The sequence below is a fragment of the Nerophis lumbriciformis genome, linkage group LG25, assembly GCF_033978685.3.
Source record: "Nerophis lumbriciformis linkage group LG25, RoL_Nlum_v2.1, whole genome shotgun sequence".
NCBI classification, from domain to species: domain Eukaryota; kingdom Metazoa; phylum Chordata; class Actinopteri; order Syngnathiformes; family Syngnathidae; genus Nerophis; species Nerophis lumbriciformis.
Window position 1 is genome coordinate 24,310,801 of NC_084572.2, and position 14,347 is coordinate 24,325,147.

A 14,347-nucleotide genomic window follows, 5' to 3' on the forward strand; every position below is an offset into this window, starting at 1 on the left:
GGAGTATTACATGGTTAGCCTGCTGAGCTCTATAGAGCACAGGCACTAGACAACGGCACATTATTTGCAGATTATAATTTTTGATTTGCAAAAAATATTTTTTGGACCAATTAGGTGAAGTTGCATCATTTCCCACGGCACACCAGACAATATCTCACGACACACTAGTGTGCCGCGTCACAGTGGTTGAAAAACACTAAACATTAAACTTTAATGTTTTCTTTATGTTATTTTTTCATCCATCCATCCATTTTCTACCACTTGTCCCTTTTGGGGTCGCTGCAGCCTATCTCAGCTGCATTCGGGCGGAAGGCGGGGTACACCCTGGACAAGTCGCCACCTCATCACAGGGCCAACACAGATAGACAGACAACATTCACACTCACATTCACACACTAGGGACCATTGTAGTGTTGCCAATCAACCTATCCCCAGGTGCATGTCTTTGGAGGTGGGAGGAATATTAGAATCACCTATGAACATAAAATAGTTGAGTTTTACAGACATATATTGATTTAAAAAAAACAGTGCTCCTATTAATAAACATTGTTAATTTAGACCTCACACAAACTAAAAAAAAAATATATATTTAGATGTATTGACTCGTGTACTGTACCTAATGTTAAGGGCGGGAAATGCAATGCCCATATAAGGCTCGACAAATAAATGCACTGCTTTCACAGTGTAAGCAAATGCAATGAGCAACACTGCCTCTGATTGGCTGAGTCGCTTTAGGCAAAAAGTCGCTGCAGAAAAAGTCTCTTGATCGCCATCCTTCACAGGTCTGTAGAAACACTTAACTCTCCGCAAATGTTTTTTCTTCGGCACTTTAAGCAATCCTCGCGCTATTGTGAATAAAAATGTTTTAATGTGTCGCCGATAGAGTTTTTGCACGACGCTGTACACATGGAGCGATGAACACGGCTCAAAAACTGGAATAAGTTAGCATGACACATCAGAATACGTGCTCCTTGCAGCCATTGCGTTTTTATTTTCCGTGCGGAAAAACATCAGAAAACTCTTGTAAGTTATCGCAGAGGCAAAATGAAGCTTAAAGGTTGAATACAAGGACGTCCTCTGATGACATAGCCCTGTTGCTAGGCAACAAGGAGGTAAGGCATGAACGGCATTTAATGTAGAAAATAGTCGGGAACAGGAATGTAAAGCATGTTTTAAAAAAGTAAAATTGACACATACCATCAATCCTCCACTTACGTTTTTGGGAATCTTCCTGCTTGTCAAAAAAAAAGCTAAGTGTATGCTAAATTAAGCAGGAGGGTGTTAGCTTGATACTACGCTAAATGGCTGTTTACCCAATTAGACTTAATGCTAAACTAAGTGTTAGTTTTGCCAGACGTTTTAGTTTAATAAATCTAAGCTAAGTGTTAGCCTGGCCATACTGTGTTTCTTGTAGCTAAACTAAACTAAGGTAATAAGTGGGTGTTGACAAGGGTTGACAACTCCCTGAAAAAAAGAAAAAAAAGGGACACCTGATTATTGTTGCCTTGATTTTATTTATCCATCCATTTCCTACCGCTTATTCCCTTCGGGGTCGCGGGGGGACGCTGGAGCCTATCTCAGCTACAATCAGGTGGAAGGCGGTGTACACCCTGGACAAATCGCCACCTCATCACAGGGCCAACACAGATAGACAGACAACATTCACACTCACATCCACACACTAGGGCCAATTTAGTGTTGCCAATCAACCTATCCCCAGGTGCATGTCTTTGGAGGTGGGAGGAAGCCGGAGTACCCGGAGGGAACCCACGCAGTCACGGGGAGAACATGCAAACTCTACATAGAAAGATCCCGAGCCCGGAATTGATCTCAGGACTACTCAGGACCTTCGTGTTTTGAGGCAGACGCACAAATCCTTCTGCCACAGTGCTGATTTTATTTATAATATCCACAAAAGTTGAGTGGAGGTAACTGGATTGTTTGTTGAAGACATTTAAGAATAGTCTAGTTGCATTGATTAGACCTTTGTGGATTATATGACCTGATGGCTGATAACCTACACCACAGGTGTCAAACTTAAGGCCCCGGGGGCCAAATCTGGCCCGCCACTTTATTTTATGTGACCCGCAAAAGCCTGGAAATAATATACGTTAATAAAATGCTCAGTCTTTTCTTACTAAATATGTGTTCTTTTCCTTTTGACATTAAAAAGCATGTACTGCATGCAATTGCATATATTTTAAAATGCAATTTTATCCAAGTCAAAATATATTATCATGTATTCCAAAAGTATTTTTTTGTTAAAATAAAGATAGATATTGTACTTAAATATCTGCTTGACTTATGATTTTAAAACAAACTATCAATCAAATTGTAGACTGTAAAATGATGGTTAAATTCCGCCGACTGAGTTTTTTACCGTAAAATCAACTTTGGCACGTTTTTTTTCCATATACAGTAAGACACTAAAACATTAAAAAACAAACAACAAAAATAGAACAAGATTTTACGGTAAAAAAACCCCAAAAAACTGGCACCTCTGTTGCTTGAATTTAACTGCTAAAAACAGTTTTTCCATTCCATTTATTCAATTTTTTTATATGCTGTAAAAAACCCACTGCTTTTACTGTAAAAATTTGGTGACTGAGCTGCCAATTTTTAAAATAAAATTTGAATATTTTTTTTGCAGCTTATGGGAAGAAAAAAAAATTGTTAATGTATTATATACAGTATATATACATGTATATTCATATTCATGGGGAGCACGGTGGAAGAGGGGCTAGTGCATCTGCCTCACAATATGAAGGTCCGGGGTTCAATCCTGCGCTCGGGATCTTTCTGTGTGGAGTTTGTATGTTCTCCCCGTGACTGCGTGGGTTCCCTCCGGGTACTCCGGCTTCCTCCCACCTCCAAAAACATGCACCTGGGGATAGGTTGATTGGCAACACTAAATTGGCCCTAGTGTGTGAATGTGAGTGTGAATGTTGTCTGTCTATCTGTGTTGGCCCTGCGATGAGGTGGCGACTTGTCCAGGGTGTACCCCGCCTACCGCCCGAATGCAGCTGAGATAGGCTCCAGCGACCCCAAAAGGGACAAGCAGTAGAAAATGGATGGATGGATAGATGGATGTATATTCATATATTATTCATTGTTGAAATCGGCCCTCTGAGGGCAACGATAACTGCGATGTGGCCCTCAATGGAAACGAGTTTGACCTACACACACTATATTGTTTACACTATTTGACTCCAAACAGAATTTCAACAGATGTCCAGATTTTGGAATAATACAAATATATGGCAAACCAATTGTTCAATAATCAAGTAATGTGCAAAATAACAAAATTAACTGAATAAAATTAATATGTTTCTTAAATAAAATATTTCCTGTTTAACTTTCCATAATAAAAAATAATCACCTTCCTTTTGAGCAGGGGTGTCAAATGTACGACCGAACAGGTTTTATCCGGCCCGCGGAATGAGTTTGCTAGGTATAAAAATGAGCCGAAATTTTTTAATGAAAGAAACTGCTGTTTTAAATGTGTCCACTATATGTCGCAATAGCAATTCTTTGTATCTGTAGATGATGCTACATATGTCAAAAAAATAAACCACATGTTAGTGCACCAGTCAAGAAAAATTTGCAAACTACATAAATAACATCCTGTAATTTGACTTTGTCATGATTATTTTATCTTGATAGATTGAAAATTAACACCAATGAGTTGACTGATGAACATTATCACATCATTTATTCAGAAAGTATAAATAACGACAAATAAAGGTAAAATACTATTAACCGCAACATGTAAGTGTAAAAAAAAAAACCAACAACATTATGATATGTACATTTTCCGAATGTGCTTGTTCTATTTTTAAACAAAGAAAACAATCTGAAGTTGTCTTTATTTTTAAGTCATCGTGCCGTGATTTTACCAGTCCGGCCCACTTGGGAGTAGATTTTTCTCCATGTGGCCCCCGATCTAAAATGAGTTTGACACCCCTGACTTAGAGACATCCGTAGTGCTTAACTTCAAAAAGTATGAATTCAGTGTTTCGCTTTATGATAGAGCAGGTCTCCCACTTTCATCAGTATAAAAACTACTTTGACCAAAAATATGACAAGCTCCATTTAATTTTTTATTTAGTTTTTTACAAAACACACGTTTACTTCAGTAGCGTGGTCATTGTTTGTATGCTAATAAGTTAATATTAAATAAAAGCATACCGTCTGAATTGAGCACTTATAAAAATACGAAGAGTTGAAGAAAATATTATTTCACCCTTTGTTGAGTTACTGTATCACCAACTACCTGTTAAAGAGCTTTATAGTGTCACTATGAAAGTGTAGTGTCACTATCATAAAACTGAACACACTATGTTTATATATAATGACTGAAATAAACAAGTGTTTTGAAGACAAGACAACAAGAGAGCAGAGTTGCCAAGTAGTAGAGTAGCTAAGCTGGCACGTACCTCTCAGACGTGATACCCACGTAGAGCTTCCTCGACGGACAAAAGTGATCTCCGAAGTCTGAACTTTCCCAATGTCTCACATTTGGAATCCCGGTTGCCAGAAACTTGGAAAAGTTGCAAATCAGAAAAGTTGATTTGCAATGAATTTGGCAGTTGAGTGTTTAGGCACTCATCGAATAGCTTCGTCTGTGGAAGACTGTTGTTAAGCTGTTGTCATTCGATGGAAAATTTTGATATTTCAAGGAATTATTTTTATTCTCACGGTAATAACAATATGGGACAAAGTGCGTCCCTTAAAGCTCAATACGGAACGCATACCCTTGTCTCTAAATAAGGGAGGATTCCACTTTTTCAAGGCACGGGTTGGCAACCCTAGGGTGGACTCAATTAGACGTAATGCTAAGCTAAGTGTTTGCTTTGCCAGACATTTTTTGGCATAATAAAGCTAATCTAAGTGTTAGCTTGGCCATACCATGTTTCTTTTAGCCTGAACATACCAAGCTAAGTGAGTGTTGACCCAAATAAACTTAATGCAAAATTAAGTGTTGCCTTTGCCAGACATTTTAGTTTAATAAAGCTAAGCTAAGTGTTAGCTTGGCCACACTACAGTATGTTTCTTTTAGCCTGAAAATGCTTAGCTAAGTGGGTATTGACTAAATTAGACTTATTGCTAAGCTAAGTGTAAGCATGGCCAGACTTTTTAGCAAAGCTAAGTTAAGTGTTAGCTTAGCCATACTGTGTTTCCTTTAGCTTGATAATGCTAAGCTAAGTGAGTGTTGATTTAATTACACTAAATGCTAAGCTATGTTTTAGCTTGGCCATACTTTTTGGCTTAACAAAGTGAAGCTAAATATGAGCTTGACCATACTTTGTCTCTTTTAGCTTGATAATGCTAAGCTAAGTGAGTGTTGACATAATGCTAAGCTTAGTGTTAGCTTGGCCATACTGTATTTCTTGTAGCTTGATAACGCTAAGTGTCTAAGTTAAGGTAATTATATTCACTTGACTGTAACAGTTCAAACTCCGACCGAGTCATACCAAAGACTATAAAAATGGGATCCATTACCTCCCTGCTTGGCACTCAGTATCAAGTGTTGGAATTGGGGGTTAAATCACCAAAATGATTCCTGAGCGCGGCCACAGCTGCTGCTCACTGCTCCCCTCACCTCCCAGTGGGTGGAACAAGGGGATGGGTCATATGTAGAGGAGTTTAAGAGAGTGTGTGTGTGACTATCAGTGGTACTTTAACTTTTTTTAACATGCAGTGAACAATGACACCTTTGAGTACTGGAAAATACAAATAACAGTACCTTTAACAGTGTGTTAACAAGTGGCATGACACAGCGTGTAGCTGATTTTCAAATTGTATGAAAAGGAACGGCTTGTTGAGCAGCATGCAAAGCACATTAAAATCTGATAGTTTGTTTACCAAAGTGAGTCAGTCATCAGTCGGCGGAGTACAGGCGCTGCTTTCATTAGAAGAAACAGAAGGACAAACTGCGGTTGTGTGTTTCATCAATCCTTCTTTGACACTGTGCCCTTTTTGGCCATCTGTAATGACTGTATACCTGCAGCCACTTGTTTTTGGCAATGTTTGCATATACAGTACAGTGTACACAGCATACCAAGCCAGCTGCTGTTTACACAATAGGTCACAGTAGAGATGACACATTAACTACAAAGCAAGTAAGTATTTGGTCAAATTAAATTTCTCCTCCTGATGTTAGTGACTGTACAAGTTGTCATGTGACACTCTTCTGCAGAGTATACCGAAGTATACCTGCATACTATATACATATATACACATACAGTATATTGACTTCAAAGGGTTTACCCTAAGCCGGGGGTCAGCAACCCGCGGCTCTTTAGCGCTGCCCTAGTGGCTCCCTGGACCTCTTTCAGAGATGTGTGAAAATGGAAAAAGATGAAGAAAAGAATATAGTTTTTGTTTTAATATATTTCCTGTAGGAGAACAAACATGACACAAACCTTCCTAATTGTTAGAAATCCCACAGTTTATGTTAAACATGCTTCACTGATGAGAGTATTTGGCAAGCACAGTTTTGTCCTACTAATTTCAGCAATCCCTGAACTCATCGTAGTTTTTTTACATGTATAACTTTCTCCGATGCTGCCACAGAAAGACGTGTTTTATGCCACTCCTTCTTTGTCTCATTTTGTCCACCAAACGTTTTATGCTGTGCGTGAATGCACAAAGGTGAGCTTTGTTGATTTTATTGATTTGCTGGAGTGCTTATCAGGAATATTTGGTCAATTCATGACTGCAAGCTAATCGATGCTTACATGCTATTTAGGCTAGCTGTGTGATTGATTGATTGATTGAAGCTTTTATTAGTAGATTGCACAGCACAGTACATATTCCGTACAATTGACCAATAAATGGTAACACCCGAATAAGTTTTTGAACTTGTTTAAGTCGGGGTCCACGTAAATCAATTCATGGTAAAAGGAAGTATGTTGCATTGGCCGGGAATCGAACCCGGGCCTCCCGCATGGCAGGCGAGAATTCTACCACTGAACCACCAATGCATACAAACTGTTAGTACATATTGCATCATTATGTCTCGTTTGTAGGTATATTTGAGCCCATTTAATTTCCTTTACTTATGTCCTCTGTGTATTTAATTTATATTTGCCCATCTCATGACACATTATCTGTACAAAATATTGGCAGCATTTCTGATAGTTGTTTGTGCACCATGTTGTTCCAGACCACAGCAAACGTTACCCAGCTTGAAAGGATTGTAATAAATCCATTAGAAGAAGACAGCTTGCCGTTTCCTTTAACTTGGACACACACATCTATACTTTTGGCCGTTCTAAGACAGTCATTTCCAGAAGTAATCTCATCCTGTGAGAAGCCTGCATTTTACTAATGTTTTCCAAAAATGTGTAGAATATAAATTAAAATTAGGGCTGCAACTAACGATTAATTTGATATTTTATTAATCTGTCGATTATTACTTCGATTTATTATCGGATAAAAGAGACAAACTACATTTCTATCCTTTCCAGTATTTTATTGAAAAAAAACAGCATACTGGCACCATACTTATTTTGATTATTGTTTCTCAGCTGTTTGTACATATTGCAGTTTATAAATAAAGGTTTATTTAAAAAAAAAAATATATATATATAAAAAAAAAAAAAAAAAAATTGCCTCTGCGCATGCGCATAGCATAGATCCAACGAATCGATGACTAAATTAATCGGCAACTATTTTTATAATCGATTTTAATCGATTAGTTGTTGCAGCCCTAATTAAAATACAACATTTCTGTCAACAAAGATTTGCGTCAGCCTTTAATAGTAGGCTAATATAGCTGATATAGACTCTTACATCAGTATAACTCTTACATATATAAAGCTTTTAATTTTTTTGCAGCTTCAGACAGGTTTTTATTTTTTTATTTTTGGTCCAATATGGCTCTTTCAAATTTTGGGTTGCCGACCCCTGCCCTAAGCAGATTCATAAAAATGACTATTTGTAATTGTCATTCAAAGTGTTTGGTGGCCTTTCTATTTAAAGTCTTTTTTTAGGTTGCTGTCCAATGAGAACCTTGTTAGTCTACTTAATGGTCAATTATCAACACGCAAAAATGACAAATATACGCGTGTTTCTTTTCAGTATCGTCCCTACTGAAGACTTTCCAACACATTTTCTCCAGCGAGGTGCATCAATTCCTGAAAGACGAAAGCCTAAATTCACAGGTACTGTTATCGTCAACAGTAATTCTGGTATCGTGGCAACCCTATTTGCGACAAGTTCTTTCTTGAATTTAATAGTGTTTCTCTTTAGTCCCATGATGGCTTATTTTGCAGGCATAATCAATTTTGCAAAAAGCATAGAGACTGAGTCACCAACACAAGGGATGCTTTGTTTCCACGGAATGATACGATAAAAAGTACTAATGAAAACCGCGGTAAAACTCTTGACTGTTTGTATTACCATTTTAAATAAAATGATTGAAAAACAATGATTAATAACTGCACCTTGATAGACTGCAAACATGAAATCAAGAGGCATTAACGTAATTCCCCATTAAGAAATGTCATACCGCAATCTAAACTTTTTTTTAAACACATTGCTGTCAGAGCAACTAAGCTATTCAATTGTGCACATTGATCCTACAAGCTGCGGTGTCATAGATCGATTGTTCTATACTCAGAGTAATACAAAACTGAGGTGTTTTTACAGTGCGTTCAAGGACCGCTGAACAGAGTAGGACGCCACAACGCCCACCAAAAAAAATAAAGTAATAAAAGTATATTTTATGTGTTAGGCTCTTTTCATTGAAATAAATCTTAAAGTGCTGAAATACAAACTAATATTCAAAACAACAAAATATTAGTCATTAAAACAGATAAAATACTAGCACAAAAAACTAACAGTGAAGCATAAAAAACACTAGACGTGCAAAATAGTTGGTTTTCGAACAGTGTGTCTGTTAATTTTATCTATTGGTCAAAACGTTCGTGTGTGTATACCGTATTTTTCGGACTATCAGTCGCAGTTTTTTTCATAGTTTGGCCGGGGGTGCAACTTATACTCAGGAGCGACTTATGTGTGAAATTATTAACACATTACCGTAAAATATCAAATAATATTATTTAGCTCATTCACGTAAGAGACTAGACGTATAAGATTTCATGGGATTTAGCGATTAGGAGTGACAGATTGTTTGGTAAACGTATAGCATGTTCTATATGTTATAGTTATTTGAATGACTCTTACCATAATATGTTACGTTAACATACCAGGCACATTCTCAGTTGGTTATTTATGTGTCATATAACGTACACTTATTCAGCCTGTTGTTCACTATTCTTTATTTATTTTAAATTGCCTTTCAAATGTCTATTCTTGGTGTTGGGTTTTATCAAATAAATTTCCCCCAAAAATGTAATTTATACTCCAGTGCGACTTATGTTTTTTTCCTTCTTTATTATGCATTTTCGGCCGGTGCGACGTATATTCCGGAGCGACTTATAGTCCGAAAAATACGGTAAGTACTTGAGTACAATACCACAATTATAATGATCCTTGATCATTTTGGTGACAATAACCGTGATATGAAATGTTCATATGGTTACATTCTTATACACGGGAAAATGGACTAGTTTGATACTCGCAATGTTTGGCTGATTCACATGCGGGCTTTAAAAGCTGTTTGAACTAATTGTTCGTCTGGGGTTCTCTCCACATTGACTTTGAACGTTTTTTTTTGTGTTTATCAGGCAGTAAGGATATATTTAGTGTGTAATTATTTGTTAAACTCAGAAGACATGTGAAGTGTACATGTGAACGCACACGTACCAAACTGTCTTTTCCTTGAAGTGACTCATGCGGAATAGTTTTGTGGGAGAACCTCACATGATCTGTTGGTAACAGATGACGAGTGCATGACCTTTGGCCCAGTTAACCAAATCCCGTACCGCCCGCAACTGTCTTTCCCCACTCTGACCGTGTGACTGGAAGCGTACAATTTCATCTGGGAGGTCAGAACCCGTCGGCATGTGCTTGTCGTGGATGCTGCCAAGGAAAAGTGTGGCACTGAGGCTACAACCGCAACCTAAACAATTCTTCTTTAGCTTGGTCTACACCGGCAGCAAGATGAACAATCTGTATTTTGTACTATACCTTCAAAGTTAACCACCTCCAGCGTTTTTTATCATTAAAGCTCAGTTCAATTTTGGGCTTCAGTCCTCTTTTAACTGCAGTTTGCAAGGTCCTGATAATCTGATGTCTTTTAAAGATTACCATGACAGATTATCCTGTGAAAGAGCCGTGTTCACTGATTTTTTCCCCCCCTCCCCAATCTGTTAGGCTAAATGTTGGAGTCCAAGAATTGTGTTGTGAAAACGAGTTTAATTAAATCAAAGGACCCTGACTGAAACTGTAGTATTCCTCTTTGATCTGGACACAATGTACACTATATTGCCAAAAGTATTTGGCCACCCATCCAAATGATCAGAATCAGGTGTCTTAATCGCTTGGCCCAGCCACAGGTGTATAAAATCAAGCACTTAGGCATGGAGACTGTTTCTACAAACTCTCAGGAGCTCAGTGATTTCCAGCGTGGAACTGTCATAGGATGCCACCTGTGCAACAAATCCAGTCGTGAAATTTCCTCACTCCTAAATATTCCAAAGTCAACTGTCGGCTTTATTATAAGAAAATGGAAGAGTTTGGGAACAACAGCAACTCAGCCACGAAGTGGTAGGCCACGTAAACTGAGGGGTCAGCGGATGCTGAAGCGCATAGTGCAAAGAGGTCGTCGGTTGCTACAGACCTCCAAACTTCATGTGACCTTCCAATTAGCCCACGTACAGTACGCAGAGAGCTTCATGGAATGGGTTTCCATGGCCGAGCAGCTGTATCTAAGCCATACATCACCAAGTCCAATGCAAAGCGTCGGATGCAGTGGTGTAAAGCATGTCGCCACTGGACTCTACTCGCCTATCTCCTCATTTATATCATTCTGACAGACGTGTTGCCGTACCACATTGATATTATTGTCCCCGCTGATTTATTATTTTAATTGCTGATTTCCTCTTCTTAGTTCCTATTAGCCTTCTGTTGAAGTGTGCAAAGCATTTATTATTTTCGCATTTCACAACTTCACGTTCAAGCAAAGCTTAGCACCGCGGCTCGCTTAGCTTGTTCTATCCTCCTAAGTGTGTGTCCGCACTAACCAAGCTCACACATTACATTAAAAGAATATTAGCTAACGGTCCTTCCATGGTTATTTAGAACCGCATTCCAGAACTGTCTATTACTTTATTTTAACATTCGTAAATATTCGATATTTGAATATTTGTTCATCGATTCATGAACCGTCCATGTTCTAATCGTGATGCATCAGAGAACAGATCATTTTTCCCACCTCCATTGCGTACAATCACCAAATCTGTGGAAACGAATATTGATCGCAAACGTTGTACTCCAAAGTTAAAGTTAAAGTACCAATCATTGTCACACACACACACTAGGTGTGGCGAAATTATTCTCTGCATTTGACCCATCACCCTTGATCACCCCCTGGGAGGTGAGGGGAGCAGTGGGCAGCAGCTGTGGCTGCGCCCGGGAATCATTTTTGGTGATTTAACCCCCAATTCCAACCCTTGATGCTGAGTGTCAAGCAGGGAGGTAATGGGTCCCATTTTTATAGTCTTTGGTATGACTCGGCCGGGGTTTGAACTCACAACCTACCGATCTCAGGGCAGACACTCTAACCCACAGGTCCCCAAACTACGGCCCGCGGGCCGGATCCGGCCCCCGAACATCCAAAAGGAAGGAAGGAAGTCCCAAGTAAAACATTTTTTTATTTATTATTATTTTTTAAATCATACCTTTCTAATCCATTTTCTACCGCTTGTTACTTTTGGTGTCTCCTAGCCGCTCAGGCAAATCATATTGTCTAAAAATGAATTTTCCAATCGATAACGTGACAATGTTAAATGTTGATGAACAGTAAATGGTAAATGACAAAACGGATTATAAAGACAATGTGTATATGTGTATATATATATATATATATATATATATATATATATATATATATATATACACCGGTATATATATATATACGGTATATATATATATATACAGCCTGGCCCCAGGCCAAATTTTTTTAACCCATTGCGGCCCCGAGTCAAAAAGTTTGGGGACCCCTGCTCTAACCACTAGGCCACTGAGTAGGTTTTAAAGATCATTTTTCCCACCTCCAATGTGTACAATAACCAAATCTGTGGAAACGAATATTGACCGCAAACTCTGTACTCCAAAGCCAGTCTGCTGCTCGGAAACCTGTGGATCAAACGTCATATTTCAATTTTAAAACAAAGACTCAATGTTTTGTGGAACATGATACTTTTTTTTTTTCCAATTATGTTTTTTACTTGTTGCTGAACTGTGACGGTTTGCAACAATTTGACCTTTGACAGTCCTTGCTCAGTACCTTCATACTCGTCCAATAGACCTGAACTTTTGGTTGTGGTTTCAATCTGATTGGGTTTGTGTTCAAGCTTAGCTGGTCTTGAAGTTGTGTCACGTGTTAAATGCCCCAACCGTCCCTCCGTTCCCTCTCCCCTACTTTCTGTTTAAGTGTGTGTGTGTAGTGCGTTTGTGTGAAGGGCTATGGGGTGACTTGCAAACTGGCTCTGCCATTGGCTCACCATCCTGTCAGGCCAAGTATGGAGAGTGGAGGTGTTGGCGCTTGTCAAAGTACCTTTTGCCTTCAATAACTCTCAGCCAAGCATGGCACACATGTGACCGCTGTCAGACCGTGCACAAAGACACACTGACCTTTATATTTGTTGACATAAGCGAATCCAATTGTGTGCTTTTGCTTGAATTACCTAACTTGTCAACATTTGAAAACCACTTAGAAAAAAATCCACAAAAATGAATAGATTTTGGCGTTAGCTTCGTTTTCATGTAATGTTCATTGAGACCATAACAATAACTGAGTTTGTATTCCTGATTCCTGATCACTCAGCTATCAACTAAAAATAATAGAGTAGTATCAACTGGATTTTTGATTGTATATTTGAAAAAAAGAGCTGTAAATCTGCACCAAAGAGTTGCTAGATGACTTTATATATATATAATGCTGCACGTATGCTGGAGTTTTACTGCTTCAAGTCTTAACTGTAGTGTGTTATTTGAGGCTGATCTTTTACGATAAGGCAGCTTTCATTATTGAAAAAAGATGCACATGTGGTACAGTTTAGTGTGGCATCTTTGACGCAGGTAAAAAAATGCTTAAAGGGGTCATATTATGATTTTTTTCCTACATTTAATACACTTCCTTGTGGTCTACATAACATGTTCCAAGTTTTCCGGGCTATAGAGCACACTGTTATATAAGCCGCATCCACTAAATTTTGGAAGGAAAAAATATTTTACCACATATTAGCCCCACCGGACTATAAGCCACAAATATATACGTTGTCGAATGAGTTATTTACACAGAAAGATTGTGTTACATTTTATTTACCATGAATTGATTTACGTGGACCCCGACTCAAACAAGTTGAAAAACTTATTCGGGTGTTACCATATAGTGGTCAATTGTACGGAATATGTACTGTACTGTACAATCTACTAATAAAAGTGTCAATCAATCAATTTACACACCTCCAAACGGTGCCTTTAACACGGCAATAAAACGGATTATCTAACAAAACTATGGACTGGACTCTTACTATTATGTTGGATCCACTATGGACTGGACTCTTACTATTATGTTGGATCCACTATGGACTGGACTCTCACAATATTATGTCAGACCCACTCGACATCCATTGCATTTCGGTCTCCCTTAGAGGGGGGGGTTACCCACATATGCGGTCCTCTCCAAGGTTTCTCATAGTCACTCACATCGACGTCCCACTGGGGTGAGTTTTTCCTTGCCCTTATGTGGGCTCTGTACCGAGGATGTCGTTGTGGCTTCTGCAGCCCTTTGAGACACTGGTGATTTAGGGCTATATAAATAAACATTGATTGATTAATTGATTGAAAACAGAAGTTGTGCGGAAGCTAGCTCTCACTCAGCTAAACAGACTCAATAACTCCACGGTGACATTTTGGTGAAATCACGAAACTGAAACAATACAAAAAGAATGTCATTGTAAGTTAATAATAATAAAACAGACACTTGTAAACGTGATAGCATATTTGCTAATGCTAACGACATTACAATAGCCACGCACATTGGACGGTTTAGTAAGTATAAATAGTTTTAGTTATATTGTAAAACTTACAAACGTTGCTTGGAGTAATAAATGAGGAATCTATACAAGTAGAAACGCTATGGACGGAACTGCACTTGTACATCCGGTTCAAAGCACTAAACAGAAGGAAATACTGTAATTGTTCAACCTGC

The 14,347-nt window shown here is 38.4% G+C and overlaps 2 protein-coding genes and 1 non-coding gene across 10 annotated transcripts in view; 1 reads left to right on the forward strand and 2 right to left on the reverse strand.

Annotated features, from left to right (window-relative positions):
• The window catches only part of helt (helt bHLH transcription factor), a 33,827-nt gene extending 32,349 nt beyond the window's left edge, over positions 1-1,478 (reverse strand). Inside the window, exons 1-2 of one of the 5 annotated variants that reach the window (XM_061984001.2) lie at positions 1,216-1,476; positions 387-473 (exon numbers count right to left, since the gene is read on the reverse strand). The gene's annotated coding sequence lies outside the window, so the exon portion shown is untranslated. The other 4 variants (XM_061984004.2, XM_061984000.2, XM_061984003.2 and 1 more) reach the window with 4 other exon arrangements.
• Positions 1-14,347, forward strand: part of acsl1a (acyl-CoA synthetase long chain family member 1a) — a 54,114-nt gene that overhangs the window by 515 nt on the left and 39,252 nt on the right. Inside the window, exons 1-2 of one of the 4 annotated variants that reach the window (XM_061983992.1) lie at positions 723-782; positions 8,086-8,168. The exons of 1 other annotated variant lie outside the window; for it this stretch is intronic. The gene's annotated coding sequence lies outside the window, so the exon portion shown is untranslated. Of the gene's footprint in view, positions 1-689; positions 783-950; positions 1,113-8,085; positions 8,169-14,347 lie in introns of those variants that run through there. 2 more of the 4 variants (XM_061983991.1, XM_061983994.1) reach the window with 2 other exon arrangements.
• trnag-gcc (transfer RNA glycine (anticodon GCC)) lies at positions 6,916-6,986 on the reverse strand. The gene has a single exon. It is a non-coding gene; the product is annotated as a tRNA-Gly (tRNA).